The sequence below is a fragment of the Vanellus vanellus genome (genome assembly GCF_965231255.1).
Source record: "Vanellus vanellus genome assembly, chromosome: 2".
Classification (NCBI taxonomy): domain Eukaryota; kingdom Metazoa; phylum Chordata; class Aves; order Charadriiformes; family Charadriidae; genus Vanellus; species Vanellus vanellus.
Window position 1 is genome coordinate 73938750 of NC_138906.1, and position 6862 is coordinate 73945611.

Consider the following 6862-nt stretch of genomic DNA (forward strand, 5'->3'; position numbering starts at 1 on the left):
TTTGTGCTTGTGACAGGATCTTTTATGTATTTTTTGGAAAGGAAAATGTCATGAGGCCCACCTAACACAAGAAGCAAATTACCTTCTGACCCCTGGCAGAGCTTGTTCATTAATGTGTACCCAAAAGTTTACCGAACTTGGCAAGTTTCAAGGCCTGCCTGTAGAACAACGCAAATGATTTGTCGATCACACTTTCTGCTTTGTGGTTTTTTTTCCCCCAACTGCACTACAGATGGGCCTCATGCCCTATGCTTGGGCCTGGATATATTTGCAAGGAAAAAAACCCAGAGATCTGAAACTTGCACGTTGTAAACTATGGTCAGACCAATTCCTTCACAAGGCAATGAACTTTCCTCCACGCTTGCTCCTATAAAAGACTCCAAAGAAGAGGTGTTCAGGCCAACCTTTGTTCTGTTGTATATGAATGGTTAAGAGACTAGCACAAACATATTTTGACCAAAAGAATGTTAATACAGTTGTCAGGCTTTCACTAAACAGACAAAACCAAACCAAAAAGGGGACCTATTGCAGTTTTACGAGCTCTATGGCAAACCAGCAGTTTGCCCCAGGGTGTCTCGAAAAGAAGACTTACACTGAACAAATGTCAACTACCAAAACAGTATTTTTATCCTATTTAGCTGACCTGCTCTTCACATTCTCAGTTCATTGTCTCATGTGCTGTGTTTTCCTTGTCCCATCTTTGTTTTCCTTCTCTTGCCTCTTCCGCGCTTTTGCCCTAAGGCTTTCTCTATCTTTTCAGTTGTCCTCTTCCCCATGTTCTCTGGTCCCTCTTGTTCTGAGGTCCATATATCCTCCTAAGACCTCTTCTACTGCCCTTAGTAGTGAGTGCATGGAAAAGACTAAGACCATGGATCATATTTGCTGAAGTTTGCAAGTTTGCCATTTTTTGTGGAGACAACTTGATTTACATTTTTGTGCCATTAGATGCGCTGCAAAAATTTGTGTTTCAGGCCTATAGGGTCTGCAGTGGAACCTGAAGCATCTAGCCAATACAGTGCTAATGACTGCCTGCAACGACTTGCTGATCAAAACCAGGCTGGCTCCTTTGTTTAAAGCAGGACCTTTGCTGTTGCTTTGAAATACCTAATCAGATCAGATAGTGAGGTTTACCTGTTACCTATTTGATGCCATTGTTTTGCCTTGAGTGCCTATTTCTAGGCCTATTTCTAGTGCCTATTTCCAGCCTCTTTGGCTGCCCCTCCCAAAAATGACATTCATGCACCAGCCAGTTGTTTGTCATCCTTAGAGTGTGCCTCCATGCTCACATAGCAAACCACCACCGTGCCACCTTAAAATTTCTGCTGGCAGTCGCCAGCCATGAGCCAGCAGGTTTTGCTGGGCAAAGACCTTTCCTTGGCTGGTCCTGTTAGCAGAGGTCTGAATCTTCCCTGGCTTCTCTGGCGTGGGGAGAGGAAGGAGATGGCAAGCAAAACCATAGCCATAGGGTGGCACTATGAATCCGGAGCAATGAAAATCCATCTTCATGCAAATCCATTAAGAATGGATTTATTTGCAGAGGGTCAGCAACAGTGAATCTCTGCTGTGAAGTAATGCCAGCAAAACGGGTTTTTTTAAGCTTTATGTCAAGATGTTATGTTCGTTAGATATTTGTATGTTCACAGGCTGATTCCTGGTGGAAGCTGAGGATGTTACTGTATTCATGCACATCACGGCGTAACACAGCACCTTGACCTCTCAATCAGTGTGCGCTAAAGGGCAGATCTTGGCACCATCCTCCCTGATGTTTGCAGCACCTGCAGCTTCTACTTAATTCATTGTTTTGTGTTGCTGACGTCACTGCTGACTTCACAGCTTGCAGAAGTCAGCTCCGCCAAAATCTTTGACACTTTAACTGAATTAGAAGCCAGAGACTGACTCAGTAGCCAGTGAGAAGCCAGTCCTACTGGCCGATTTAGTGTTATGCCTCCTGTGGCTCTGTGATGATTCATTCATGTGCATCAAAGCTTCAGTCAGGCAGTTGTGGGTGCCAGAATGGTGGGTTTGTGGTAGCTGTGGTGCCCACAAATTAAGTGAGACAAAGTTTGCAGGACAATGCAGTGTACTTTTAACAAAGGAGTGGAATATTGCAAGAGAGCAAACCAAACCAGACCACGAGTCCATTAAAGCGTGCTTGGCTTTTGCTCTTTTCTGCAACTTCAGTGTCACCTCTCCTTTCTCTTATACTATTTCTGTTATTTATCTGAGGGACGTCCAATATTGGACCCATATTAGTTGGCCTCTAAGGTGGTGCCTGATAGTAGTGGTAAAACCGCAAAACATGAATACATCCACGTTACTTTCATTCCTTAAGTGAAGTTAAAAGCACACCTTGGTAAGCCTTGCTTTTTTTCTTTTTCCTATTTTCTCTTCTTTTTTTCCTTTTTTTTTGTCACTAGGCTCGACTTGAGCAGCTGCCTAGCTCCTAGTCCCGGGATCATCGCTGCTACCCCTTCTTTTGGGCTGGCACAAGTACTGCTTGGCCTCTTGGTAGAGAAATTGGTACAGCTGGGACGCGGACAAATCTAGCGGGAGTGGGAAGGGGAGGACTGGGAGCCCGCTGGTTTAGACTGGCTTTCCCAGCACTGCTGCCAGACATCGAGCCACAAGCTAGGCCTGAGGTTTGCCCTCCCTTCTCTTCAAAAAAATCCCTGCTGCTGGGGGAATTTAATTCAGGGCTCTAGACTGGAGCCCTAGAGGAGCTCTTGCACAGATGCCCCATTTGCAACAGAAGGCTCAAGCCCTGCCGTGAACGCGAGGAGGCACAGCTTCACTTGGACCCGCTCTCACAGCTGTGCCACCGGGGACTCTTTCACAGTTGCCGCAACCTGGCACGCTCTGCCGGACATTTTTGGCTGCTGCGCATACCTCCGATGCTGCAGGCAGGCACACACACAGAATGTACATCTTCCTACAGGGTGGGGGATTTTCGGGAGTATTCGGGTGTGTTCAGCTGGAAGGGAAATAGCGTGAAACCTGCAAGTTATTCACAATGGGGAACAGCAGACCTGCGGCCACGCGCATTGCGTGAGGCTGAAACCGCAGCTCCTGCTGGTGTCGGCTGGCTCTGGGGAATGGGTGGCCACAGGGTCTCCCTCAGCAGCAGCTTTGCTTGTCACCCCACGCTGAGCGCTGACTGCACCAGCTCAGCCTGATCTGCTGCCCTGGGAGAGAACGAGTGTCTCAGCTCGTGTATTAACTTCACGGTGCTGTACTGTGGGGTGGAAAACGAGCACTTGATGATGGCTACTGGACCTGAAGAAATAATGTATCTTAGGAAGGTGAAAGCTTGGGAAGAAACTCTCAACTCTCACATCCAACAGGAACTTTAAAACCCTGCAGGAGAAAGTTCCACTTAATTTGAGACTTAGCAAGCACCAGCCCTGTCAGCTCCTATGTCCCATTGTAAGCCCAACTACGATGCTGTACAGCCACATAGCAGAGTACTCCGTATCTTGCATGACCACCCACTTGCATTAATAGACCAGTTAAACAAATCCGGATGATGAGTCCAAGGCTAAGACAACAGCATGCAAGGGGTGAAGCAATGGTGATATCTCTTCCCTACCGCTGACAGAAAGTGCAGAAGTGCACCTCCAAGCATCCTCTCCTCCCTATTTCACATATAGAGTGACAAAAGAGGAATGCACACTCCTTCTCTTCTCATTTTTAGTATTTTGAACATCTGAAGTGTTAGGGGATGAAGGAAAAATGTTGCAGTATCTAGAACAGGCACAGAAGTTTGCAGGGTCTTTGCTCATACAGCGTCATACAGTGTGTAAAAATGTCCTTAGTGTTAGGAATATGCAAAGGCTGAGGAAAGGGGACTGATGTTTTTCATTCATAGGCATGAATCCTTATCCCAAAATGATGCCAGCCCGTGCAGATGTACTTGTTATGACTTTGGGGCTTTGTCCAGTGGGGTCCTGAGCCACTCCAAGGATGGGGCCTGCACAGCCTCCCTGTGCAGCCTGTTCCCAGGCTCATTTCACTGTCCTTGGCATCAAAAGGCTGCAGTCTCACATGCCTTAAATCTTACAGTGGTGTGCTGACTCCTTGGGTGAGGTGTACAACAGTCTTTAGGAGCTCATTAAGCAGAAAGGCATCCAGTGGGTTGTCTAGGCAAGTCAAACTGACTTTAGCGGAAAGTCTGACCTGCTTGGAAGTCCCCTTAGAGAGAGCGAGATCTTTACACACCCCAACCCAGTCAGCTTCTGAGTGGGCGACACAACAGAACTGAAAACTTTGCTCCACTCTTCATACTGATTCAGAAAGGCAGCTACAGGTTGCCCTGGGAAAGAGTTTATTCTTTTTTTTTTTCTTTTTCCCTTGCCATAATTGTAGAAAACAAAGAGGTACAGATGTGGGACTGCAAGCGCCCTCTACGGAGGTGCACCACAGTTGCTGAACTGAATCACTGTCATTACTGCTGTGCAGAGGAGTCTAACTCTCTTTAATGTCCTTCTGACCAGCCACCTCCTCCAGTTTTTCATCTCTCCCTGTCTTTTACTGCTATTCCAAAGTACTGCGAATACCGTTAGGTCTCTTTGGTTCAGTTCCATTTCTTGACCTTGGCTGCCAGAAGTTGTTCTGTTCCCTCTTTTCTTTCCACATCACTTCACAAGTGGTGATTAGTTGTAATGTTCTTTCTTTTTTTTTTTTCAAAAAAAAAAAAGAGGCTGATGAGACAGGTGTTGCACCCCAAAATCGGGCACACAATGAAAACAAATTAACTGACTTCCAGAAAAACATAACATTGAGCAGCATTCATGAAAAAAAACCAACCCTCTAAATCATGGCTGGACATTCTAGGTCTCTCAATAGACTAACCAGCTGTGATGTTTTTTCTGGGTTCTTTACTTAAATAGGTAATATAACCCAGTCTTAAAATACCTATATGTGTTCAGGCTCAGTGCACAATACCCTTTTATATCTGTATTTTCAAACTGCCAAGCTTACTGTTTCTGCTGTTGGGTGATATTTTGCCATTTGCCTGCAGAGTCTGAACAATGAAAAGTAATCTTGTTCGTACTCTGTGCTACTTTAAATATTCACATAAAATGGTGAGAATGTGTATATTTTATTTGGGACATTTCAATCTGGGGAATATTCAGCTTAATAAAACAAAGGGGGGGCTGGTTCCAAACCTCTCAAGTCGGACACCCTAAAACTCCCTCTTTAAAAGAATGACTCTCTTTGAAATACTTCTCTCTTCAGCTGCCACCATGGCAGCAAATTAGCAAAGCCCTATTCTTTTCCTCTCTCCTCCAAAAAAATGAACAGGATTTCCACCAATTTTCTGCTCTGAAGGTAAATTCTCGGTGCCTTTCTGCAGGGATCTGCGTTATTAGGTGTTGGCAGCAATAAATGCAGAATAAGCTGACTGAAGCAGATCCTGGCTGTTCAGACCCTTCCCTGGGGGTTACCAGCCACGCTTCAGGATGCCCGAATATGATGCGTTGTCATTTCTGAACTGCTGCAGGTTGCAATCCAGTTTGCTAGAAGACCCTGAAACTAGAAATGGTTTAATAAAGTTGATGGTAAATTGCTGTTATTCAAGAAGTACTCTTTGAGCCATCTTCACTTGTTCAGAAGAGAGACAGGAGAGCAGCACACACGCTTTCCTTAGATTCAGGCATCCCGATTTATACAGCCTCTGTGCTGCTAATCAGGTCACTCAACAGTGCTGTTAAAATGCCCTGTAAATACAACCGTCATAGCTACAGGATGAAGTATTCATAGTTTTGCTTCCTTGATTTGTTTTTTAGGACACAATGACCGATAGCCGTAACTGTTGCCTTCTGTTTGCCATACAAAAATATTCCTGAGCACTGATTTTTTTCTCTGCGGCATGCCTAGTCTGTTGAGATTTTGTGTGCTTTAAAGGTTTATGTAAACTTGGAAGTGAAAATCTGCTCAGACATTTGATGGTCTCCCTCTAGTGGCTGTTATTGGGGAATAAAAATAGGGCTGTGATGAAGTGACCCCAAGGTTAAGTATGTGCATTAACCATTATATGAAGACGAAAGGAAGCGTACTTGGGAAGAAGGTTTATGCCATATCAGAATATGACACAAAATTACCGAGTTATTGCCAAAGCTCAGTCACTGCTCTTTCAGTCCTGAAAATATTTGTCTTGCTACTTCCTTCCCCGCTATCCATCTCTCCCTCTGTGTCCTTACACGTGACGATCTAAGGACACCGGTGGGCCGAAACCTGCGTGTAAAGAGTTTTTTTATTTTATCCAGTTCTTTTAATTGGCCAAGTAAGACAAATACGCAAGCGCCCGTTTCTCAGATGTGAAGAAGGGCTCCTGTGCCTCAAAGCCTATCGGATTTTTCTAACCACACCCATTGATGTAGTAAAAGATGCCGTCTTCTCTTGCAAACCTTGTCCCAACAGATATTTAAAGAACAGGTAAGATCTGGGAAGTGCAGTGTCTTTATTCCATTTCCAGTGCTCTTCCATCAGTCCTCTGCGGTAAATATCAGTATCTTTGACAAAAGGGTATCTGTATGCATAGCCGGCAGTTGTGGTCCTGCTTTTAATATCTTGCTCACTGTGACTCATTACCTTTTTGCTTACCAAATGTGCACACTTGTCTTTTAGACACGAGACTCTGTTTACATTTTTACAGAAAAAGATAGAAATGACAGTGTAGCAAGGCAAAAGTTGAGGCTGGAAAACAGCCCATTAAAAATGGCAAAAGTGCAATGCTCCTCCAGCTGCAAGAGGAGTTTTACTCCGCTGTCTTTTTTTTTTTGGCTCTCTTGTGCTTTGGCCTCCAGGTGTTAACTGTAAGGTGAGGTTTGCAGGCAGGGTGAGACAAGCCTACCCAAGCTGC